Consider the following 26,680-nt stretch of genomic DNA (forward strand, 5'->3'; position numbering starts at 1 on the left):
CTGAGAACCTTGGTGGGTAACAGTATCAACACAGAGGGGCAATTAATTAGAATAATCTTTATTTCCCAGTATTAAAATGCTCATTATTGTGGTAGGTCAACCACACATTTCTCTTGTATAAAGAAATCACCCACTCACTGCTTCCTTGCTTCCTTTTAAAAACATTAGCAATAAACAGATATCTGGAAATCATCAATAAATATTACTTGCTAGTCCTATGGTTGTTGGCCAAAAACCAAAAAACCCTAAAAATAATGTTTTAAGCAGAAAAGTAAGTGATAAAAATTAGTATTTGACCCTTAGTAACCTTCTTGCAAAATGAATATTCATTCCCACAGGTCGTGAGGCAGAAGAAAACATTTCAGACTATTGAGGAATGGGAATTCAGTGTTGCTCTTGATCCCTTCAGTGGGGCACAGGTCTTACAGAATTTGGGCTGTCAGTCTATTGGCAAGAATTTGGCAGAGGAGCCCAGCCATCAGTCATGAAGGGTTTCTGCAGTTTAGATATAAATAGCTGAGGTGAAGCTTTAGGGTTGTTTACAAAGAATCCGTGAAATCTTCTTTTAATCTGTTACTGACAGATGGAAATACCACAGCCTGTTTTCAGGCCAAATTCAATGCATGCAGCCTGAGCCTCTTTGGAATATAAAGTGCCAGTTAACTGGCAAAAATACAGGAGAAGAGCACTTTGCCATGGTCCTGATGTGGGAGGGAAGCTGGTTGCCTGGAACATGGGGTCACCGAGCTAGGTCTCCCTGTGTAACTCTACAATTTAGGCAGCTTCTGTGCCTCAGCTTCTGAATTACTTCTAAAATTACCATCTTTCCCTTTTGTCCATTTTATCACCTTATTTTCATGGGAAGTTCCTCAGAGCAAGAGGCTGTACTCTGTACATATGTGGTGGGCTGACTGGCCATTGCCCAGCTGCTCACCCAGCCCACTCCCCTGCTCAGGGACATGGGGACAGGGGAAAAATGAGATGGAATAGCTCGTGGGGTGAGACAGGGACAGGGAAATCACTCAGCCTTTCCCAGACTCAGCCCCACTCTGGCTCCTCTGCCTCTCCATCCTCATATGTGTCCCCACTGCACTGTGGTGTCTCCTAGGGGAATCCCTGCTCCAGCCAGCACCTGGGGCACCTCTTGTCCACCTCCTTCTGCCCTGATCTGGGTGCTCCAGGACTATTCCTTGGCTTTTACTCCTTCTCCTCTGCCTGTGCAGCATTTTTGCCCTTTACTGCACACCTTTCCTGGAGGTGCCACCAGCCCAGACGAGGGGCTGAGCTGTGCCTGGGGTGGGACTGCAGTGCCTGGGTGGCTGGAGCAGCCCTGTCCTGCTCAGGGCAGCCCCAGCCTCTCCTCACAGAGCCCCCCAGCAGACAGAGACACCCAAAATGTCACCCTGTCCTTCTAAGTTCTTCTAAGCCTTCTGAGGTTTACGTTCTTGTAACAAACTTTCCCACACGCTTTCCTCTAAATCATTGTTGTTTTGTGTTCTTTTATGGAGGAGGAGAAATTTGATGGACTGTGGGTTTGTCCAGTGTCACTGGAGAGGTGGCACTGTCACCCTCCAATCCACTGTCACTTTTGAACATCTATGAAAGTTGGAGTCAGAAATTAAACATCCTTCTTTTTACCTTGGAGATTCCGGTGTCCGTGTGGTTTTATTTCGTGTCCTATAGGGACACCAAACCAATGGGGTTTGGCAATAAATGGGAAAGGGGACCCCACAGTAGCTGTTACCACCTAGGACAGGCAGCAAACAGGGAGCCCTGACCCCCAAGAGCAGCTCTGTGAAGGGCTGGGGTGGCATCTGGAGCCTAAGGAAGGAATTTTATAGCGAGACAATTGATTTTCATCAGTTTCTTGCTGCGCCCTGTCGCTCCTAAGGCAGCTTTGAGGGAGCACCTGGTGGGAGTAAGGGGTGAGGTCTGGGATTGTTCCAGGTTCAGAGGGGCCCACGTTGGACATCACAGCAAATAGAGAGTCACACAGGCTCCCACGTCCAGGGAATTCCTCTTGGGGTTCCCATCAGTCCCAGGGCTAGGATGTGCCATGGTCCTGGGCAGAGTTATTAGTGCGAATAACTAGAATAATAATTCTAGTTTTAGAATTTAGGTTTTATTCTAGTGAATAATAGCACAAGAGGGAGGCCTGGGCAGGGATCCTTTCTGTGGCTCTGGGATGCCATTTTGGAAACCCCAATTGTATCTTTTGTTACAGCAGAATGTTGCACTGTGCTGAAGGTCTGGCCCCAAATAAAAAAACCCACACAGTGTTACCTCATTGGCAAAAGCAGAGTATTTCATACTCCCACTAATACACATGAATATTCTGTCACTATTGGTGGTACCCTGCTTGTTCTTCTGAAAGGCAGGAGTCAATTTTTTATTCAATTCAATTTATTCTGATAAAAAATTGACTCAAAATACCGCTTGGTATTTAACCTTCATGTTTGCATTTTGACCATTCCTGAACCTTTTTCCAAGCCCTTTTCTCCACACACATGAGGAGGAAGCTCACTTTGCAAAAGCCAGGAGAGCTGCCTTTTTATCTGACCCGTGCCAGCACAGAAAACCTCAGTTTATGAAAAATAGCATTACAACTGTCATGCTGCTCTACTTTTACACCCAAACAAGAGAAAATCAATTCCACTGGCACCCCCTGCTTGGCAGGGGGAGGCTGTGTGAGCTTTCTCAACAGACAGAGCACATGCTGCTTCAAAACCTATTTCTGAAGCCTGGCACTCTAGCTAAGCAAATAAGGCATCCTTTCACAGATATTATGCCTTTATCTCCTCACTTACAACTCACAGATCATCCTGCATTTTATCACAGGGACACCTGCTAAATGCTGGACTAAAAGCACATATTCCTGGAGTCTGGGCCTTGAGGAAGTCCACAGATGGTGACACTTGCCAACAACCTCTGCAGATCAACGCTGCACAGAGTTAAAAATGTCTGCCCCATTCCTTTCCCCATCACCCTCTGCATTCTTAATTTTCACATCTTGAGAGAAATATGGTATTTGGTATTAGGGGTCACTTCTGTAATGGATTTTAGCAGTCCCCATTTTTAGAGATGGAGTCTCCCAGGTCAGGGAAGGCCTTATTTTCTGAATGCCTAAGGCATAGTTACAGGCTGATAATAGCATGGGATAGCTCCAAGAATGTTATATAACTTACTGAGTGTCTACTAAAAAATAGAGAGACTTTGTCATTTCAAAAAAAAAAAAAAAAAAGAAAAAGAAAACAGGAGCCTGTGAGATTCCCACCATCTGGATGGAGTCTTTTTTCTTCCCAGATGAATTAGTTGTCAGGGGAGGAATTATTTTAGGCATCAAGTAACCCCTGATTGTGAGTGACAGGCTAACACAGGAGCAGATGCAGGGTTAGTGCAGCCCGTCCATTATGTGGAAAGGAGAGCCCTGCATGTCCCACTTACTCTGCACAGGGCCCTGGGTTATTAAAGGAGTAACTGGAGGTGGGTCAGGACTGAGAGATGTCTCACACTTCTCACACAAAGCCAACTTTTTCACTCAAACAGCCATCACTGTGAGAAACTTCCTCAAAACCTGAATTCTGCAGCAATCCAGCCCCCATGTAACACCCTTATTTGAGAGTATGCTGACAACATCCTGGTGAATCCAGACAAATAGAGCCAACAAGGAGCGTTCTGAATGCATCTTAAGATAAAATCAGTTGTCACCAGCTCCTATTTCAGCTAATGGAAATGTCTTTTTTTTTTTTACATAAATACAGATATCAGTAAATCCCCTTGTCTTTTCAGACAGTACAAGTAGTCTGTTATGAGAACATTTACCTACTCAACAAAGCCATATTTATAAGTTTATGCAATAAAACCTTACCCTGATGTCCAATCTAAAAAAAGCTTTTTTGTAGTAGAAGTGTGTTAAATGCTGTCTAGAAACTTGTGTGCCTGATTTCATTAGGAATTCAAAACTCAAACCCTTCAAATCCTGACAGAGACCCCCAAATTTAGCAGAATATCTGGATTAGTCTTAGCTCTAAAACATTTTTCTTATTTAGTGGTTCCAAAGTAAGCCTGAGCTGGCCTGAGAATGAAAATTCAAAAGAGAAGCAGTGGGCTGTGAAACATTTAAAAGAATATCTGCAATAAATAAACACTGAAAGCCAAAAAAAAAGCATTTTTTTCAAATCTAGCATAAAGACAGCAGATGGTCAAAATAAACAGGTACACAAAATATTCACGTTTGTGAGATCTGATCGTTTTCCCTTTAGAGAGCATTGTGGAACTCAAGAGGACTGTGGACAGCGTCAGATGGGAGGGAAGAAATAAAAAACAGTGACATCTTGTGGTAAGGAAAACGCCTTGGAAAAAGAAACTCGAATTTCTGTACACACTCAAAAATCTAGATGTTAGATTACAGCTACTTAGAACTTGCAGTGGTGACTTTTCCCCTCCTCTGAGTTGTTTTTTGGGGCTTTTTCCTGGTTTTGGTGAGCCCCTAAGTGCTGCTGTTAGAGAAAGAGCTGTTTCCACCAAGGAACAAGCAGCAGCTAGATTGAATTTAAATAAAGATATTCCTGTCTAGCTGCTCCCTGTGTAGTATTTATCAAAAATCCCTGGTCTCTGCATCTGTGTTACTGAAGCAGAAGCTGAGTAATCCTTGGCCCCAATGTCTCCCTGGTGAAACGCTGTGGAGCTGACCCCTCAGCTCAGGACAGTGCCACTCCTGGGCAAGGTCATGACAAAGAAAGAAGGAGAATTTTCTTAGAAAAGACTCTTAAAGTGACCCACTCTGCCCAGGCAAGCATCTGCTGTGGGGAATGGAGATGGGAGTATCAGAAAAATAACTTATCAGCTCCTTGCTCTAATTTCTGATACTACAGTTTGATTAAAAATAAACCCAAAGCTCTATCACGCAGAGTGACTCTGGCAAAATAGTTCTTAAGCCCCACCAAGACTACTGAAATCAGCAGGAATTCTTGTCTTTGACCTAATGGAAGCAAGACTTCAACCTTTTATTGTTATCCAACATTTTCTGTCTTACTCCAGAGTTTCATCTTAAGTCATGTGATTTCTTTGCCAGGGCAAGTGGCAGTAATAACATAATAAAAACTTGATAATTATTTTAGGTGCCATGGACTGTCTGGTACAGTATCTCCCAGTGAGTAATAAATGCTCTGAAGTTACTCCATTAGTTTGTTCCCTTTGATTGCTTTTGAGATAAGAGAAGAATGTTACGGGATTGGGTTTTTTTGTAATTAAAAATTAATTTTGAAAAACCTGTAAATAAAAACTTTCAGATTTCTTGAGATCTGCCAGCCTTATTTCTTGACAATAAAAGAATGATGTGAAGAAGAAGGCATTTTATGGGATATTTCAAAGGTCTAATTAAGAATTCTTGGAAACTCTCAAAATGGATCTTAAGGTTAACACAATTCCTGGTTCTCATTCAAGGGTATTATTAGAATTAAAAAGAATTGTGTGCCTTTATCTGCAGTGTGTTCTTCATCCTGAGCAATAAACACAAGCCTTTGCCATAAATGGTACGCCTACAGCATTCTGAATGTTGCCAAGAGGAAAGAGGAAAACCTTTTACATCAGGAAAAAGTTACAGGTAACTTCTGGCCAAATCATGACTAACCTGATATCCATTCAGCTTCAAGTCTTAAATATACAAATATTTGCTTTATAATAACATTGAAACTAATTTTTTTTTAACAAAAGCACATGTTTAAAACCAGCAGACTATAATTTCTATTTTACTGCCTATTTGACACTGAAAATCTTGGCAGTACACAAATTTAACACCTGTCAGTCTTGTCCATGCTTGAACCTAAAAATGGAAGTTACACAAAATTATGATTTTTTTTTTCAGAAAACAAAGGGCAAAATATTTTCTATCTTCAGTTGTTATTCTTCATAGAAAAACAAACATTCTACATAGAAAAGCAAATTTTTTTTCTTTGTAAGTGACTGGGAGAAAAGCAGTTCAGTGTAACTCATGATGTTTGTGTTTTCCTGCTTTTGCAGAATGTCAATTCTTTTCTAATGCAGCCAGTGAAAAGCAACAGGTTGCAATTCCAGGCTTCTGTAAGACAGTGGCCACCTTGTGGAGATGCTGTTGGATCCCTACAAGCACTAATATTTTGAATATTAAGGATCAGGCTTTGCATTTGACAAAGAGTGTTGGAGTTTATTGGAACCTGCACTGGAATTTTATTGGAACTTCCCATAAACTTTATTGTTTATTGTTTATTGTTGAAGTTTATTGGAAATTCCATCAATTCTGGTGCTCAGAATATCACAACAACCATTCCAGTGAGGGAGAGAAGACCCCAAATCTCCCTCATGTCCCTTCCTATGCACTCTGTTAGTGACTAACCAAGATCCAGCTGTGCTCCCCATCAGCTCCATAAAAACCCCCGTGGTCAGCGCTACTGGAATCCAAAATGTAGAGAATTCTCAGAACTTTAAGCCTGTAAATGAAAGCTTAAAATTAAACACAAGATTTAATTTTAAACCTCAGAAAAAAAACTTCCAAACTTAAGTACTAGAAACAAAAATATAAATTTATAGGTTAAAATAAAAACACATAAAGTTAAAAAAAAGTTTAACATTTTAAAGTTTAAAATATAAAAAAAAGTGATTACAAAAATAAAAGAAAATTAAATACAATACTATATGTTTATATATCATAACATAATTAACTAAAAAAACTTACAATGTAACATAAATCCATAAAACAAAATATTAAAAAATCAAATCAAAACCATAAATATCCTTATTCGCAATATTTTATTAATCAATAAATCCTTTAAAAATCTTATAACTAAAAACCTTATAACCTTCTAAATTACACAATAAAAATATAAACCAAACTCACCCTTCCTACCTATATAAAATTAAAAATAATAAATCACATCATCTGGAAAACTCACACATCCCATCTCTAAATCATTCAACATTCCTTCAAAAATCCCCACTCAGCGCGTGACCTCAGGGTGCATAAAAAGCTCCTAATGCAGGAGAAATGAGAGTACGTTGAGGTGTGGCAATGCTCACCAGCTCCTGGTCTTTATTCAGCAAGGGCTCCCCAAGTACATGGGACTGCTTCAGGTAAAGAGCAAATTGCTTTAATCTGGATTTTTGGGAAAAGTGGTTCTGTAGCCTCTGAAGGATGCAATAAATGATACAATAATCCACTGCATAAAAATCAATATGCCTGTCTGTGTTTAAAAGCAGATCCTATTTCTTAGGATGATGTGGAGGTTTTAGTTTGAACTGGGTAGAAACATGAATTTTGTGTAGTGGTTTTGCTTTGCTAATTTGAGATTTTTTTGGGCTGTGTACTAATGAGTGTGGTGGGTTTCAGTGTTAGTTAATTACTAGTGTACTTACTTTTTGTTGTGAGGTAGGATTAGGAGAAAGGTAAAGTGGTTTAAAACTTTAAAAGGGTGTAAAGAAAAATTTATTAACAGTAATTAAAAGAAATAGTAATAAAAAAATCAGAATAAAACATTTAGAACACTTCTCTTTTTCCTATAACTTTTTCTTCTTACCGATAATGTAAAGAAACAAAACATAAAATTTTAGTCAGTTTACTACTTTGAAAATAGTTTTTCCTGAGTTTACTTAGGGAGAGAAGTTCGTCTTGCTAATGTTAGGGAGACTTCCCAATAAGGAAAAAAAATGATTCTTTAATGGTTTTCTTATGAATAGCAGCCACTCAGGAACATCTGTAATAATGAAATTTCTCTTATTTTCTGTTAGTTTTTCTTACAGGTTGGTATAATGCTGTTTGGCTCAAAATTGTTCACCCCTTAAGCTGCTGCCTCTCTTGGCTGTCTGCTCTATGTTGAACGAGCCTTACACCATTAAAGGGGTGCTAGAACTGTTTAATTGCCTCATTGTAACCCACCTGCCTCTTCCTTCTCCTGTTAGGGACATGGTGGTGATTCCCAAACAGCTGAAATGAGCCATATTTTTCTCCTGAGCACTTCCCCAGGGACTGAAATAAGAAGATGTCGTGCTCTTTGCTGATGGGAATAAAATCACACATCGAGAATCAGAGCTCAGCTGGAAGAGCATCAGGCTGCTAAAAGAGCAGAAATGAATCATTATTTTACTATTTCTAACCTTGGTACTGTGAAAATATTCTCCAGGCCTGAACCACAGGGCCCTTTAGGCCTTGGTGAGTATTTAGTCACTTGAACACCAGGGAATATTTGATCATGACATCACTAGGGAAATTGATGTCAGCCTGTGACCACAGCAGCTAAATGGGCATTTTACCAGTGTACACAGGCCACTGCAAAGACTAGAAGCATTTTAGTCACATTTAGGTCATAATTGTCCAGAAGGCAATGGTCTGAGTCACAGGAACTTTCTTAGGAAAGCTAAAGTGACCTCTTCGCTTTCCAAACTGAGATTCTACCCATATCCATGTGCAAGGCGTGAAACAGACCTTTGTCACCTCTGACTGACTTAGTCTCGGTTTTATTTCTAAAAACAGAAAGCAGACCTTAAGGAAATGTTTAAAGTCAGGCTTGCACAAATCTGGGCATGTGTTCTCATAAAGCCTCCTATAGGAAATGCCAGGATCTGCAAACAAAATACAAAATCACTGGGAACAATTGAGGATCTTCGAAGAGGTGAGAGATGCCTGGGACAAAAGAGAGCAAATAGGCTCCCAGTGCAAGTACAAACAGATTTATGGCTTCTCTAACCTGCTTTTGGAACCCACAGGGCACTATCCTGCAGGCTGCAGTTGCCAGATCACATCACACTTTGGCCCCAATCCCATTTTATAGCTGTAACAAGCACTGGGGAGGTGGGCAGTGGCCTCGCAGGAGATTTGCATTTCAGTGCTCTGTGAAACACTTGCAAAGAGGCTGAGGGTCAGTGACAGGCTGGAAGGACCATCCTCACCGGGACACTTTCATACAGAAATGGAGTGTTAGCACATTGCCTGAGTGGCTGGAAGACCTGGATTAGAGTTTTCCCTGTTTGGGGGATGCTCCGGGCCCTGTGGCTTGCTCTGTGTGCTCTGTTTTCCACTAACATTATTCTGTTCTGCAGAAAAAAACCCTCAGGAACTGCCAAGCCAAGGAAACTGCTTTTGTGTGGTTGCTTCCTCTAGTTAGCAGACAGAAAAGGAGAGCCCTGAAAACTGTCCCTTCCTTGGCCTATTTTGCATTAACCTTGTTAAATGCACCCCCCCATTTTTAAGCCCCCTTCCAACGCAAACCATTCAATGATTCTTTGATTCTATGAAAACACCCTGTCCACTGGTGGATGGGAGACCAGAAGCTGAATTTTTCACACCCTCAATGAGTTCCTGAACCATGATTTAACAGCACAAGACAACAATTCTCATCCTGAGAATTTTGAATTCTTTCCTGAATGCTGGCACAGCCTTACCCTTAGCTCTGGTAGATGGGGTACCTTACATGAAAGCCAGACGTGAGGGCTGATCCCTCCTGTGGTGACAAAAAAAAGCTAAAGTTAGGCTTTGTATCCAGTATGCTTGTTCTCCTTCTTCCTTCCAAAGGGCTGAGAAATGCTCTGGATTTTAAAAAAGAAAAACAAAACAAAGACACAAAAAAAAAAAAAAAAACCCAAACCACCCTTGCAGCCAGTTATCTACAATTTCTTGACTTTCATTTTGATCTGGAAGCCAGAGGAGCCAGGTTCTCTCCAGATAAATTTGCAGCTGCTGTTGACAAGCTGAGATAAACAATGCAGACTCTGCAGGTACATAAACTGACTTCCAAGTCAGTGGAAGCTCTTCCAAGTTCCTCCATGACACAGGAGGGACATGGGCCTCATGGATGAGCTTCATGCATGGACTGTCAAGCCCATCAATTAGTTAAACTGGAAATATTTTATCAATCAAGTTTAAACAATGGCTTTTTGGTGAGTTTTTTAGGTACAGTTGCTGTACATGCAGAACACGTGCCACAGACAAGCAGCAGGATATATCCTAAACACATTTCTTATCCCTGCATGTTGCAAGACTGGAATCAAGGTAGAACCTACCCTAGGAAAAGCAATCAAAAAGATGACCTTTTATGTAGGCAAGGAGTACAGAGTTGCGTGGGTTTTATTCCTTAATTGCTTTTTCTGGAACATTACCCAGGCACTGTTTTCCTAGGCATGCCTCTTTCAGCCTGTTAAGAAGAAGCAAAGTCATCCTGCTGACTTCCTGCTCATTAAAAGAGGAATTCCAACAGATAAGTCAGTCATAGAACGAAAAATAATTGTTAAAAACAAAACAATTGATGAAATAATCATCAATGATAAACTTCTAATTGTAGGGTTTATCTCCTCTCTGCCTTTCACCACCTGTTACAGATTTGATGGCTTATCATCCTTTTCCTTTTATTACTGATATCCCAGGTGAGTAATACGTGGGAGGGCGTATTCCAGGAGTACAATGCAGAGGAATTGTGTGAGCAACCATTTATTGGGATTAATGAGTGCAAGGACAGTAATAGCTGCATGGGAGGGCAGCAGCAGAGTTGGCAACAGTCATGGAGAGAAGGACATCTGAGACAATGATTTGATTAAGCAGAAAAAAAAGATAATTTATTAATGTACATCCACATTTTGGGCTAAACACGATTGTCTCTGAGCCCCTCTCTCCCCTTGGTGTATGTGTCTCACACTTTGTAAAATCAGCATCAATAGAATTTCCATTCATCCAAATTTGCTTGAAATGCAGTAATTATTAGCTAGCAAAAAATTCCCAACTCCATAGAGGAACAGTTCAATCAATCCAGGTAGTGAAGCTCTTCAGTGTAGTTTGGTTTAGTAAGGGTTTCTTAGGCAAAAAAACCCCAAAACTAAAAAAAAAAATCAAGTGTCTTTAGATTGTGTCTTTAGCACCTGTGAATTTCTACGTAGGTCAGAAGTGGACTCTGGATTTTTGCAGTGGTCAGAGATGGCTGAAAATCATCCAAGAATTTTTTTTTTTCACTCTGTGTGCATCTTGCTTGATCTCTAAAAAATCAGGAATCCTGTACTAAATCATAAAATATCTTAATTCATACTAAATCACAAAAGATCTCAACTCTAAAATTAGCTGCTGACAGCCACACCAAAGCAACAGTGATTTCAATACTGCAGACCATTTCTTAAGGAAAGTAAATTCTCCTAAATGTGTGCGGTCTAATATGTGATTTTTTTCTAATGATTAAAGGTTTTTTTTCCCCTTTTCTTCCCTTGTAAATTCTTGTATCATTCTGCAGAATTAGTCATAGATGGTTACACTATTATACATGTGACAACATATATGTTATGTGACAACACTTCAATTTTAAATCACAAGTGACATCTCCTGGGAACTGGGTGCTTCCTCCATGAAGACTTCTTTGTAAGACCTAATTTTTGTCTGTGAAATTGTGATTTCCAGTACTTTGCAAAGAGATATACATAGCACATACAAGTTTTCTTTAATAAATAAACAAAAATTATACATAAAAAGCACCTATGACTCAAAATATTTGCCACGTGATTTTTCAGAACTTTCTGAAATAGAAAAAGAGCTTGTGGTTTAGACAGAATGCTTGTTCCCAGCCCAGATTGCTGCCACTCTGGGTGCCTGGATGATGTGGGGAAAACCTGCTTCCATTCTCCAGAAGCCAGACTTTCAGGCTGGGAAGTTCTCAGGGAGTTTTGACCCAGGGTGGAAGCAGATGAAAGCTGGTGGAAGTGAGGAACTGATATCTTGGCATCACACCAAAGTGGAGCACCAGCACAGCACAATTTGTGGAACGGCCTCAAAAATGTTGGCATTTTCTTCCTGCAATTGTTTCATTCTCTCTTGCTCTGGGCACCTTTCTCTGCAATCCAAACAAAAGTGCCAGGATTAGGCTAAATCCACTCGCTGCTAATATTTTAATCCTTTTGCAGCTCATTGCCCATAGCTGAACTAAGCGCTGGTCAAGTGCCATGTCGGTAGTTCAACCATGTCAGTAGCTCAATGGAATGCAGACTTTGGCACACTGAAAAAGGCAACAGATGTGCTTTAATGTTTATCTAATAACTTGTATTTTTTTTTTTTTCAGTTTGCTGTGCTAATGAAATCTAATCTCATTGACCCAGCAGAAAAAACCGTAACAGTAGGGACATTAATGGCAAGACAAAGGACATGAGCAATACCACACTTTGGAAAGGGTCCAAAATCCAAGCCCTGCAAAATGTACTGGGATCAACAGACAGGTTGACTTCCATTTCCATGAGCTGCTGCAAAAATTACCTCTGCAACCTGTGAATTAAGGATGGGAATATGAGTTCAACACACCTCCAAATAAATGTTCTGAAAAATCACCACTTTTCCTGGGATGGGGAAAGACCAGAGCAAAATTTCTATTAGGAATCAGTAATCATTTGAAATGTCCAGATCACAGATTTAACCCTGGACTTCTTCACCAGAAGTTTCATTCTGTTCATGATACCTGGTTTTGCACATGAAATTAAAGCACTGCAGGCAGCAGTACATTTTGAGAGTCTTTACTTGTGATCTCCAGTTCATGCTCAATGACTGCCAGGCCGTGTGCTGCATGGCCTAGAAAAGTAATTAACAAAATATCATTTAAACAAAACTGGGGCTGCTGTTGGAGGCATAAAACTAGGGAGCAAATCAACAGGACTGAAAATTTGTTGTCCTTTCCCAGATGCAGCTGTAGCAGCAGGGTTCACTGTTTATCACCAGCCTGTGCTGCTCTGATGGTGTGATTGGGAGCAAGTGCTGAACTCCTGCTGATTTCTTCAGGGATTTTAATGGGTTTGAAGCATCTCAATGCTTTTGTGGATCTGGTGTGATTTTTTGAAAATACCAGAACTTGCCAGGAAATATGTGCAGCAGCATATAGAACTGTAAACCAACACTGATTCAGGATTGTCTCTTAGCTCCTTCTGTCACTGCTGTGCTGGTCTTTGTCCTATACAGTAAAAGTCTTGTTTATGAGAAGCTTAAAAAGGCCTTGAGAAGGGAGAAAACAAGCAGCTCTCTAAAGTACAGCTTTTACTTGAGTGCTGATATTTGTGATATTTTAATATTGCTTTATGATTCCTTTTTTATTTCTAATGTTCTTTATTTGTCTCAAAAGGTTGTGCTGTGGAGCCTCTCTGTTCCCTCAGCGATTCCTGGCTTTCTTCAGATATGATATTGCGCTTTTATAAATATGTTGCTAATCAAGGTGACGAAATGTTTTCTTCAGCCTTGTGCAGCTGGAGTGACTAAATCATGGTGTGGCATTAAGGAATAACAACAAGCTGAGAATCAGTCTAAGCACACAGATCTGGGCTAAAGGATCAGAGGCCCTTTTTTGAATTTTAAAAAAAAAAAGTCATTTGAGTTCAAGGGCTTGTTCTCTCTGTACATTTGCTTCCACAAGGGCCATTTTCCTGGTGATCCCTCCTTCCTGGCTGTTTTCCTTTTGCCTTATCCAGGTTGAATTTGATCTGGCTATCTCTGTCTGCAAACCACCCTTCTGTAGGCATTGCAATATCCTATTTATATCAGTGGGACATTAATGGCAAATGGGGCACATTCATAGCATCACAGGAGAGTTGTCAGATGTTGAGGCCATGACTTCTCTTTATCTGTCCAGATGACAGCAAGTAAATATTTTGATGTAAGGGACTTAGATAGAAGTCTTTGATCTTCATGTGTGCCCTGCAGAAGCTTCTGGACTCCAGCAGGCATCAGTCATGCTAATAGACATCTGTCAGAAGAAGCTGTGGCACCTTTAATTGGCAAATTCTTTGACTGCTGAAATTTGGGCAGGAAGGTGAAAACTGTTGCTCTGTCTTCTGCAGGCTTCAAGCCTAGGAAAGGAATAGAGAGGGGGATGCAGCTTGCTTGCACCTCTGAGCCTTTTATTGACTGTGTGGCTGTCAAAGGGGACTGACCAAAAGATCAGAGATGTCCTGATTTACCAGATGCTGGATGTTTTAGTTTGAGCTCCAGTGAAACATATGTGCTTTTGGGAGCCACCAGAGATAAGAGGAGGAAAACACTCAAGAGGGAAATGACCTACCTTGCTGGACAATCACTCTGGCAGGAAATTTTGATGTCAAGTTAAAGCCTTTAGCCCCATCCTGCAAGGCTTTGGCCCATGGAATTGGGGGGAGATTCTGTCTTGCTGCCCAAAGAGACAGGAAGCCTCAGTGAGAAGTGCTGCAAGCCAAGGCGTGTGATCCCCTTGCTGTCCTTCCTGTGACAAAGGCAGCATCCCAAGTGCCCTGCAATCCATCAGGGAGAGATTGTCCAGGGGAATGCTCTGACCCAGGGTGAGTTCACCCACACTATCAGCAATCCACAACACTTCTGCTTGCACATATGAATTGAGCTGTGGGGATTCAGCACCAGGGTAGGACTGGGGATGCTTTATTCTGGTCTTGGTATCATTGTTGGCCTGCTGTGAATGTAAACTTTGGCAAATAATTTCACCTCTGAAATCATCCCTTCAGCAAGCTGTGGGATTGCTGAAGTGCTTTCCACTGCTTTTTGTAGAGCTCCTTGCCAAACTTTATTTAGGTAAGGACCTGAGTTGTCAGGAACTTAAATCAAAATAGATATGAGCAGCCATGTCAGTCTATTTTAACTACCTCCGTTCTCTGTGACTAAAGCTTCTCTCATCAGCAAGCAGCTCCAGACTTTAGAGCAAACACAAGGCTTTTCGAATTCCATTGCATTTTGCAGAGAAAATTTATTTACCATGCCAAAACTATCATGGCCTCAAAGCAATAAAACACTCTTTGCTCTAAATTTGATGCTTGAGGGTATCGCTGGCTCTTGGAGTGTTTGGTTTATTTTAACAAATTCTCTTTATGTTTTTCTGTCAGCTTCTATTTTTCCTGTCAACCTCCAGTTTCCCATCTCTCCATCTCTGTGGCTTTGAAGCTTATCCCTGATAAAAGACAGCACTTATGTCAAAATACACTAATGTCACTTTGACACACAAGTGCACAGTCTGGAAGCCGTTTGGCTTGGCAGAATTATCTCCTTTGGCAGCCTGGCCACAGCTGGCTTGAGCTGCTGGACACTCGTGTGTTTGTCCCACTCTTTTTGTCTGAGGTAAACCCTTGGGACTTTCAGCAGCTCACATGAAATAAACACCAGTGAAAATAGCTCTGAAAAAACACACCAGGCTGAGACTTTTTTTCTGGGAAATAGTTTCTTGTTAGTTTGGGGGGTTTAATTCAGGGCACCAGGGTAATCCAGGGAAATGAGTAACAATGTCAGACCAACACTTGCTCCTGTCTTTCCTCTTCTTCTGCTAAAACAATGTTTTTAGTGAATGAAGGTGATAAACAGTTCAGAACTACTATAGATCATATCACTGGTGTTTCTGAATAACTCTGTTGTGCTCCTGACTGCAGATCATCTTTTTATTGATTACTTTACAGGTGACCTATATTATTACCAGTTTTTATTCACATGCAGGAGAATGATCTTGTGACTTGGGTACTGGACTTTGGGTCTAGATCCTCCCTTCCCAAGCTGACAGGTGGAGCCAGAAATTCTCGTACTGGCAGCTACATGAACTGTAGGTCATAGGCCTGGCAGCTCAGTGTGAGTTTTGGGACTTAGACTGCTCTCAATGCAGCTCTCTGGAACGTGATGCTGTAAAATGACAGTGTAACATCACTTTTCACCTCACAAAGTCCTAAATACATGAATATTCCTGTTTGTGTTGTACTCGGCTGCTGGAGTGAGAAGCATCATAAAAATGTGTGAGGGATTTGCACCAGTCTGCGAGGAGTGGTGCAGCTCAGTGAGGCCTCAGTGAATGCCTCTGAGTTAGAGGGAAGAAAATTTTTTACATATTGAATGAATTAAACGTGGAGGAAATGGAGTTGTGCAACAAAATAAAAAAAAAAGAAGGAAGAATACTTGTGCTTAAATATTTCAGATCTGAAGCAAACAACTACAAGCAAATCCCAGCATTTAAAGCAGAGGAGTTGCTGTTTACTGCCCTAGAGTTAGAATTCTCTAGTGCCTATTACAAATACAGAGTATGCATTGTGTGCCAGTGTTGCATGTTCTGATGTTCACACTAAACAAATACAACCAGGACAGCAGGTCTTTACAAGAACACAGCACAGATGAGGAAATCAGAAAATGAAATAAAGGCTTAAAATTATCACTGAATAGCTTTCCATTGAAACATGAAATTACTTTTGCAATTAGGACAAAAATCAGTAATCACAAAGATGTAACAGAATGTATTAACTCAGAGCTGTTTAAGGAACAGCTCTCTGACCACTGCACGGAGTGGTGATAGTTTTCTATAAAAAGACTCTTTTCTGTTTGGATTTAGATCAGTGCTTTGTTCAGTGACTCCTGATGTTTCATGCACCACAGTATCTCTAGAAAGAAGAAGATCCTTGTTTCTGAGAGCTCAAAGCAAGAGATGGTATTAAGAAACCACTTGCAATATCTCAATTCCTCATTGTAATTAAGGAGAGTTATTTTAAAATATGACTTAGAGGACCACAAAGGTTTCATCATGTTCTCAAACCATGCCCCATGCCTGGCTGTCTGCCTTGCCTTCATCTGCATCAAATGATGTGTGATATTTTACTAGGAAATGGTTGGAGCAATGAATCAACACATTTACAGTATAGAAACAAAACCCTTCCCACATTTTCTGAGAAGTTTTTGCACACTGGAAATCATTCAAGAAGCTTTCCTAGATTTAATTGCTAGCACAGACTTGAGAAACAGCCCTTTCATAGACCCATGAAATTAGGCATGATCCAGTAACTCAGAAAATAGTGAATGCAGGGAAGGACCATAAAACTGGAAGTGCTATGAGTTCAACTTATTTTGGAGCCTAGATAAGATTACAGCCAATGGCACTAAATGAACACATGAAGATCCTATTATAGATTAGGCTGAAGTAACCATATAATGGATTGTATACTTAAAAGACACCAAAATCAAACTTTTAATTAGCAAACACTTTCTCAGATGAGTTGTGATTTCACAGGTGGGAATGCTCAACATGGAAATTATTCAAAACGAGGGGGAAATACTGAGAGTGTTTATGTCTTCTTCAGGTTATCTTTGGTAAAACAAATTGCAAAGAGAAACTGGGAAAACACTTTTAACCAGAATTCTGGATTTGGGGGGCACATTTCTTAGGAGTGAGAGGCTTCAGGGGAGCTTTCACCCAAAGCACAGACACGGGGAGATCTGTGCTGGCGTCCCACCGGTTACCACGACAGCTGGCAAAATCCAGCTGCCATCAGGGTGGCCAGCTGCAGTGGGGGGCCTTGCTTGTTGTCTGGCCACGGGGGACCACTACTATGAGCTGTCATCACTCATCTAATGAGGCTGAAACCAGAGCAAAGGCTCCCTGGGCTCACTTTGCTATCTTTAAGAGGGGTGGCGTGAACCCACAAGTGCCGTGTGTGGCAGGCCCAGTTGGAGGAGCTCTGGGTGCTGATGACAGAGTGTCAGCATCAGTTCACACACTTAATCCTGGGCTCAAGCAGGCAGGCTCTGTTGTCCTCAGCACACAGGCACACATGTGCTTTTTCTAGTTCAAGCTTTAAAAGTTCTTGTGAGTCTCTGAAGCCATGGGGTTCAAAGTAAAACATCCAACATCCTGATTTTGGAAGCCTGTCCTTTGTGTGGCCAGTTTCATTTATTTAGTTTCATTTATTTATTTATTTATTTATTTATTTATTTATTTACTGCTCCCTTTTATGGTGAGATAAACCCTGAGACTAAACAAAGTGCGTTTATAAATGCTGTGGGTTGACCTCAGCCACGTACGGCTCAAGGGGGAAGAAACGTGGTGCAGTATCAACAATTGCATCATGATTTAAGAACATGAAGTCCTGAGCCATAAAAGCTCACTGAAAACATCGATATCTGCACCTCCAGTCACAGGTTTTTAATATATCAATCAGATTTCTGTTGCCAGATGTTTTCATCCTGCAGTGAGGAGCTGTGCTGTTGGTGGGGTCTGAGCTCAGGCTTGGAAGGTGGGGGCACAGAGAGCTCCTTCCTTGGCATAAAACAAGACTTGTGTTGGCTTCACAAGTCCTGTGCTCACTTCTCAAACATGCCAAGGGATGTGGCAGGAAAAACAGCAGGGGGGAAATACCTGTGTGTTATTCATATCTCAGCATATTTAGCCTCAGACTCTCCCTGAGCTCCATAGTGAGTTATTACCTGACTCAGGCTGGTTTGATTATCAGAACATCTGATTAAAGGGGAGGAAATGAAAATTAGGACAATATTCCTGGAGAACCACCTGCATGAGTACTTGGAACTCATAACACATTTAAAATCTTACAATTAGCTATCTCAAATGCATCTCCCCCAAGTATCAAGGAATATTTTTCTTTCTGATACACTCTCCAGAAGTAGCATCCAAGGCCTGCAAGTGTTGATTTGATATCTCTAAAGTAAAAACAAACTCAATTTGAAATAGATTTGGGCTTGAATTTCAGGAATTTAAAAAAAGAAATGCACTTGGCCACATTGATGTCTTTAGGATTATATGTTTTAAACCAGAGATCCTGCACACATACTCTGGATATTCATGAACTGAGGGCTTTACTGTTATTTTCCACCTCAGACTCTTATGTAAGTGGCATTTGCTATGAGCTTCTGCCTTCTCATCCAAGGCATAGGAAGCTTGGGGTAAGAGAAATCTCCTCCTGTTAACATCTGATAGCAGTAAATGAAGGAGGGCTGAGGCGCCAAACTCAGGCTGAAGTTTCTAGTCCAGTTAACCCAACGATTTAAGTATATTCCAGACAAGAGGATTTGACCCAGTGTTATGAAACTAGCTCCAAAATTTGGATTTAGTTACTTGCTACTTCTAGAAAGCTCACAGGCATTGGAGTCCCTAATTTCATCTCAAACTTAAGTTTCTTCTCTTTCCAGAAGTGGCATGACAGTGGTGGCAACAGCAGCAGACAATGCTACACTTAATGTTTCCTTTGCTTTGCTTATAGACCAGGCTTAAGATCTCCAAAAAGTTTAATCTCCCCTGGATTAAAATACTGGAGTTTTAAACTAAAAATTTTTCAGATTTTTTTTTCGCAAACAACAAGGATAAAGGACACCCAGCTCTTTGGAGAAAAAAGCCATGATGGAAATGCTTGTTTTGGTTTGAAGGTATTGGCATTTTCATGTAAAACTGGGGCAGGAGAGCAGGAGAGCACAGCCAGAAATTCAGTCTTGCAATCCTTGTATAGCTGAGCATTATTTGTATATATATTTGTGTATTGGGTTGCCTTGCAGTGTAAATAAAAATTAAACTCCATGAATCAGGTAAGGGGATTTGGGTTCCTGCTCTTGAGCTTATCTTTTGTATGCTTGCCTAGGAAATCCTTCTGTAGCCCCAAATTCCATTGCCATTAAGAAGCAGAGGTGCCGATTTTAAAGCAACAAATTGACTCCGGGCTGACTGGCTTTGGCTAGAAATGACTGCAGACCACTGAGATGGAGAGAAACTCAATGGAGAGCAGAGGAATCACCTCAAAAGGGAAATGCTGACCAAAGCCAACTTAAACTCCACATAAGAAACCTGCATTTCACCAAAATATGTTGAGGCTGCCATCTGCTGACGGCAGGAAGAGTCTGGGTACCAACAATTAAGTTATTTCAAATATTATTTGGATAGTGTAGTTTCAAAGTTAACCTCTTTCAATTCTAGATAGAGACTTAATCTTTAGCTAGAACTGATAGTTTTCTTGTGTGACATGTAGAAACAATTTCTTTGAACATTTACCTCTGTTGTTTCAAATCAACACTTCAACATAAACTTTCATTTCCTGAACCGACAAAAATGAAGAAAAGGACACAAAAAAGGTGTTTCACTTTGAAATAAGAGTTTGCAATTGAAACGTTTGCTTCTTGTTAGTATTTGACAACTAGTCATACTTGAAAATATTTGAAAATGAAAATGGATTGATTTATTGAAAAGCTTTTGAAGAAGAAAAATATTTATTTACAATTAGTGGAGCTTCTTTCAGTCAGAAGAGATGGATTTCCCTGTTGGATGGTGACATATCCCAATATTTGGGGTATTTTAGTAATATAAGCATAACTTTTATGAGTACACAGAGGACATGTTACAGGTATGACATGATTTTTTATATGAGTGAATAATATTGAAATATTTCTGCAGCTCATTCTATTGTCTGTTCCAACATAGTGGTGTTTGGGGCCTGGAACCAATTCAGAGCAATGTGCTTCACAAAACCATGTTTAAATAATTAAAATTGAGTGTGCAGAAAAACAATCCTCTTTCTCGTTCTTCGAAATATTGTGCAGATTCATGGTAAGGTTTGGCTTTGCCCTAAAATGAAACCACAGATGATTATTTTTAAGGAGAAACAAAGAAAGAAAACCAAAATCACAGTATGCCCAGCATCCACTGCACTTGCTTCTCCTCATCAGGACAAGTGGGGAACTGAAATGCAATGCTATGAATATAAACATACCTGCAGTATATTCTGATCCTGTCTTTTTTAATCAGAAATTTCATCTTTGTCCTGAGAAATCTCCCCTAGAGAAACCTTCTGTTGAACTGAAAGTTCCTGCTTCACTCAAAAGTAACTTCTAAAAAGTTGACTTGCAAGTTGCTTGTTTGCGTGCTTGTTTTGCTGCATTAGTTTCTTTTCTTCAGAATTATTAATTTCTTTGTACAGCAGAATCCTTTTCTTTTTTTTTTTTTTTCCCTTTTACAAGCATCCCTCGAGGGAGATATTAGAAGAAGGAGGATGACGTAGTTTTGTGGGGGTTTAAAAGACAGCCTGGGAGGAAGCAGGACACTGTAAAGTTTGAAAAAGTACCAAGTTTGCAGTGGAAGGCTGCTATCAGGGGTTGATTAAAAGTCAGAGGTGATTAGAGCTGATGCTTTGGAACAGTTTCAGCCAAATGCGTTTCCATCAAAGTATGTTTTCCTAACTGGAGTTAAACATCTCACATCAGATTTAAAAAAAAAAAAAAAAAAAACAACAGAGTGAAACTTCCCAGGGAAAATTTAGCCACGAAGTGTGGAGAAGATGCAGAGAGAGAATGCATGGACAGATTCTACTCCATCCCAGTTCACAGGGAGAGGAATTTTTCAGTCTCCAAATGTCCATGATGTTGCCTTTCCCTACTGATATTTCAGCAGAGAACAGGGATAAGCAAAGTGCAATTCTAGAAGGATTTCAAGGTGAAGACAAGTCCTCTTTGCTGGATACAGCAGAGATGTGGGATTGCTCAAAGAGAGCAGGGCCATGGACAGGGCAGTAGGAAAATAGGAGGGAGCTTTGTGGCAATGCTCAGGAAGGGACAGATGCCAGGGCAAAAGGGAAGACTGCTGGGGTAACTGCAGAGGAAAGGTTATGCACACTTAAGTATACCCAGCAGAGCAGCTTGTAGATTTAAAATATGCATCACCAGCCAAACGTAGGGTAGGATGAAATCCTGTCTGTGGTAAACCTGTGATGTCTTACTGTATTAGACAGAGCTGTCAAAATCCTTGTTTTTCAGGGGAAAGAAGGACAACAAGAAAAAACAAAGAACAAATTAAGAAGAATAAAGATTTTTTACTATTTCTGTATTTTTTTCTCTTATCACCCTGCATTTGTTTTGATGAGCTGTCAGGGTGCATTAAAATGTTCTTGAAGCCCATGCCCAGGTTAAAAATCCCCTTTGGGAGTGTGAGGACAAAGTACTGCAGTTCTTTCCTTAGAGGGGCAGGAGAGGAGGGGCTTTTCCCCAGTTATGTGTCTTCTCTCACTTCAGAAATAATAAGAGGTTGCCCCCAGCCCTCTGCTTCCTTATCAGATGACTTTAGGCCCAGATTCCCCAAATATTTCTGCCTCTATCTCACACAGATTTCTCTGAAGAAAAATGTCTGACCATGACAAGTTGGCAAGGCAAAATAAAGAGCATAAAGTTGTTTGGATACTGGAGCACTGTTGCTCCCCATATTTGACTCGTGGCCTCTCTTCTTTCCAGAGTTATCAGTGCCTTAGGCTGCTCCAGGAAATACTAAAGGAGAATTTTGCTCTTAGTAAAGACAAATTATGTGATTTGAGATACCAACATTTCCCACTGAGCACTCTGAGAAAAATGACTGGAATACTGTCTCAGTATTATGAAAGTACCAAAATATGCTTCTTTTATTTAGTTTCTTTCATTTTGACTATTTTGACTATTTAAGGGCCTGAGTATTAAACTCAAGACTCCCAGATGGTTAGTAGTCCCATTTTCTTGAATGAGATTACCTCCATTTTTACAGCTGATTAAAAGCTTCCAAGATGCTTAAGGCAGTCAGAGGCTGCCACAGGCAAATCTTTTATGCATCAGATATTTCATATGACATTAATGAAGGCAGGTAAGGTGTTCCTCAACAGAGGAACAAGAAAAAAAGTAACAGGCTGGAGTGTAAAATTGACATGCAAAGTTACACCTTAGTAAGACACATTTTGTCTTACACACTTTATGGCCTAGGGTGGTTCTGGAGGAGGGGATTTCTGTGGAAATCTCCCCCAAAAGAGTAACAAACAGTTGCATAAAAATAGAAATGAAAAAAATGAATGGGACAGTCAAGGACATCTCTGTAAGACGGAGCTCCACAGTTTGAGAAAAGTTGTCAGGCTCAGGTGCAAGAAGCACTGGAGGAATTTCAGAGAGGAGTTTTGAGCAAGGCTGAAGGAGGAGGAAGAGTGAGGTTATGAAGGGAGTGGCATGAGCAAGTCCAGGGCCATGACTTCGCCAAGGATTTTGGAACAGATTCAGGGTGACAGGAGAGCATTTGCCAAATGCAGAGCTGGGCAAAATAGATTGAATGATTAGTGACTTTTAGTTGAAATGAGTGTTTAAATCAAAACAGGAAGAGTAATACAGGAAAAAAGAAAAAAAGAAACAAACCCAAACTAAAACAAGAAAGTTATAATGTTTTCACAGTATTTTCAGTTGGTACTTTTGGTAATCTTCCTATTGATGGTGTCATGAAATTACATTTCTGTTGTTCCTAAGCTTGAGAAAAGAGGACAAGGGGAGGTATTGTCAATGATCCTACGCCTTATAATGGGATTTTCCAGAGAATGAAGATGGTTGAAAAATAGCAGATACATTATTTGTGTGGTCACCAGCATTTTTCCGGTGTGGTGAAACAGAAACAGTTATTTTCTAATGACTACATTCATTGAAATTCACAGAGTGGGGACGGAGGGGCCAAGGACCGATCTTGGTGAGATTCCCCTCAATTCCTGCCTCAGGAAGGAGGAAACAATTAACAAGGAGGGAAACTAGCCAGGAGAGGGCAGAGTCAGAAAAGCTAAGGGAGGAGAAGTTTGGAGCGTGGAGCTGATGGCCAACAGCACAAACCACGGGAAAATGGGCAAGGGATTTGGATTTCCAGCTCCAAGCAGGATGAGCTCTGCAAAGTGCTCCAAGAGAAAGGGACCAGGGCAGGATCTCGGCCAGGTGAGCAGGGGTGTCCCAGTGGCAGCTGGAACTTGCACATCCCCCCAGCTGACTTCCACTGCAGATTAACAGGGCTTGCTCGACCTACTTTCCTCATCTTGGTACATGGAAGGCTTCAGCCCAGTGGCTTTTTTGGAAACAGGATGCAATTTCAGGCAAGAATGTTCCCTCAAAAGTAAATAAACCTGAAACAGATGGGATGTTATGTTCTATTAACACTAATCACAGACTTTTCTGATTGTTGACTTTTCTGAGCACCAGATTCCTGTCAAGGCTTTTCCTGCTCTCTCCTTCTTTTTCTTATTTTTTTGGCTCAATGAGGTTAAAAATCTATGATGTTTCTTGTTCATCAGTCAGGAAGAAATTCACTTCTTCAAGCCTTTTATATCTTCAATATCTTGAAAGTAATTTGAATTTGTGTGATGCCCTATTACAGAAGCCTTGCTGTTCTGTATTTGAGTTTACTGATTTTATTTTATCATGAATACACAGAATTGTTATGGTGCCCATTTACTCAGTATGACTTTAGCAAGATGTATTTTTGTCTCTAGGTTGTCAGAAGTCCCACCTGAAATAAAAATTGTAGGTACAAGAAGCAGTTGCCCTTCTTCAAAATGATCATTGAATTTATTTCCAGTCTCTGAAATTTTACATTTAAGAGCAGGCAGAGTGTATCTAAAAAGGCAGAGTATATATATAAATTATGAGTTTGAGGTAAATACCGATAGAAAAGAATTAATTTTGTATCCTTGCTTAAAGGATGAGATGAGTCTCTTTTTGCAGCCCACATTTTGTTGTTCCCTGCTCCCTCATGCATGGCAGCTGAAGGGAGATCTCCCCTCCCTATTTAATCATTTGGGGAACTATTTACAGGTATAAATTGTCCTCCTTGATACCACTAAGCTTGATTTTCCACAGGTCATGTGAGCACCACATGGAACAGAGCCCTACAAACATCTCTGGTTTTGCTGTATGGATATTGTTATTTATGCACAGCCCAGCACCTCATGCAGTGAAAGACTTTTCTCCTATGCTCACATAACTCAGCAAATGTCACAAGAGTTTGAAAATATAGCTGATATTTAAATAAGATGGATCAACATAGAGTATAATGGAATTGGACTAAAATTCTACAAAGACAGTGAAATTGCCTGTTTGTTTCTTGTAGATGGATCCAAAACTCAGCGTGCTGAGTTACAAATTCAATTTAATGCCAGTAGATGGAGCTTGCCACTTCTTAGCAAGATCTCCTCACATTAGTACAGCATGGGAATTCTTATTGAAAACAGAAAAGTCATTTTTATTCTTTTCCTTTCAGCTTAATTTGCCATTGTGGGTAAGATTTGTAATGAAAAATACTGTCCAAACATTACCTGTTGAAAGGCAGGTTCAGATACAGTGACTGTGCAGAAATACAGGGGGGAAGCTTATTAATGCTGCTTTAAAAGCATCGTGCCTCTGAATTGTTCTGGACTGTGGTTTTTGACATAACTTTTCACAGAGAGTCAACAGAAGTCTTGTGCTAATGTGAAACTGAGGGCAACAGGACTTGGTGTGGGGCTAAAGAAGGCAAGTTCTGAAAAGCTCCATTGCTTAAGGATAGAGTTAAGCAAAGCTTTGCATGCTCTACTGATCTTGGCCTTGGTTTGCCTAATTTCTTACTAACAAACACTGAACAACATAGGAATGTTTCTCTCTTGTGAACATGGAAAATTCAGCTCTTAGTCCGTATGTTTTAAATAAATCCTAATCAGAAGGTTTGTCTGCCTGAAAGTTGTCTGTCTCATCTTTTTTGTCCTCAGAAACACCTCACAAAGTTTGTGAAGTGCAAACTAATCACACCCTTGCTCCCCCTCCAGAATTAGTAAGATAATATTTAGGCTCTCCCACCCTGGAGTTACGAATAGAACAAACTGTTCATTTTCAATATTCCAGGTTTTTTTTTTTCCCAGAGGATGGCTACTTCATGCTGTTTTCTGGGTACATAATCCTTCACAAAGAAGTAACTCAGTAGTGTTTGATCCTCTGGACAGCAGAGACTGATTCCAAACAGCGTGGCAGCCACAGCAGCGTGGGTTATCCCTTCGCCATTCTGAAACCACGGATATTCATCTTGAGTGACATGGGGAGAGGACTCAGATCCTCAATAAAACATGCATAAGAAATGATGAGAGCTGAGGGCTGCTGTGGGAAGCTGTATCTCATCTGGAGCCACAGCACACACCATTGCAATTCCAGCAATGGCAGCAGGGACAGGGACAGGGACAGGGACAGGGACAGGGACAGGGACAGGGACAGGGCTGTAGTAGGGACAAGGACAGGGACAAGGACAGGGACAGGGACAGGGACAGGGACAGGGACAGGGCTGTGGTAGGGACAGGGACAGGGCTGCAGCAGGGACAAGGACAGGGACAGGGACTTGGTCACAGCAGGGACAAGGACCAGGCCACAGCAGGGACAGGGACAGGGACAGGGACAGGGACAGGGACAGGGACAAGGACAAGGATGGGGACAGGGATGGGGCTGCAGTTGGGACTGGGCCACAGCAGGGATAGGGACAGGGCTGCAGCAGGGACAGGGACAGGGACAGGGACAGGAACAGGGACAGGGACAGGGTCACAGCAGGGACAGGGCCGCAGCAGAGACAGGGACGGGGCCACAGCAGGGACAGGGACGGGGCCACAGCAGGGACAGGACCACGGCAGGGACAGGGCCAGAGTTGCAGCAGGGACAGGGACAGTGACAGGGACAAGGACAGGGACAGGGACAGGGCCGCAGCAGGGACAGGGACAGAGTTGCAGCAGGGACAGGGACAGGGACAGGACCATGGCAGGGACAGGGACGGGGACAGGACCGTGGTAGGGATAGGGACAGGGATGGGGACAGGGGCAGGACCACAGCAGGGAGAGGGAGAGGGACAGGGACAGGGACAGGGACAGGGACAGGGACGGGGACAGGACCGTGGCAGGGACAGGGACAGGCCGTGGCAGTGGGAGGGTGGCCGCATGCTGCATGAGTCACGGCGAGCCTGCAGATAAAATGCAGCGAAACAGTTTGGCCAGGACAGTGTGAACAGACACAAGGAGAGATAAAGTCAAGTGATGCTTTGAAGGTGGTCTGATCTTTAAATACGGTGCAGATTAGAGAGGCTGCCAGAGGGCTGAGGCCTTGCTGAGCAAGGCCTGCATTGTTATTCCCGACTTTGTCTCCGCATGGGGAAACGGG

This window comes from Camarhynchus parvulus, chromosome 5 (genome assembly GCF_901933205.1).
Source record: "Camarhynchus parvulus chromosome 5, STF_HiC, whole genome shotgun sequence".
Taxonomy (NCBI): domain Eukaryota; kingdom Metazoa; phylum Chordata; class Aves; order Passeriformes; family Thraupidae; genus Camarhynchus; species Camarhynchus parvulus.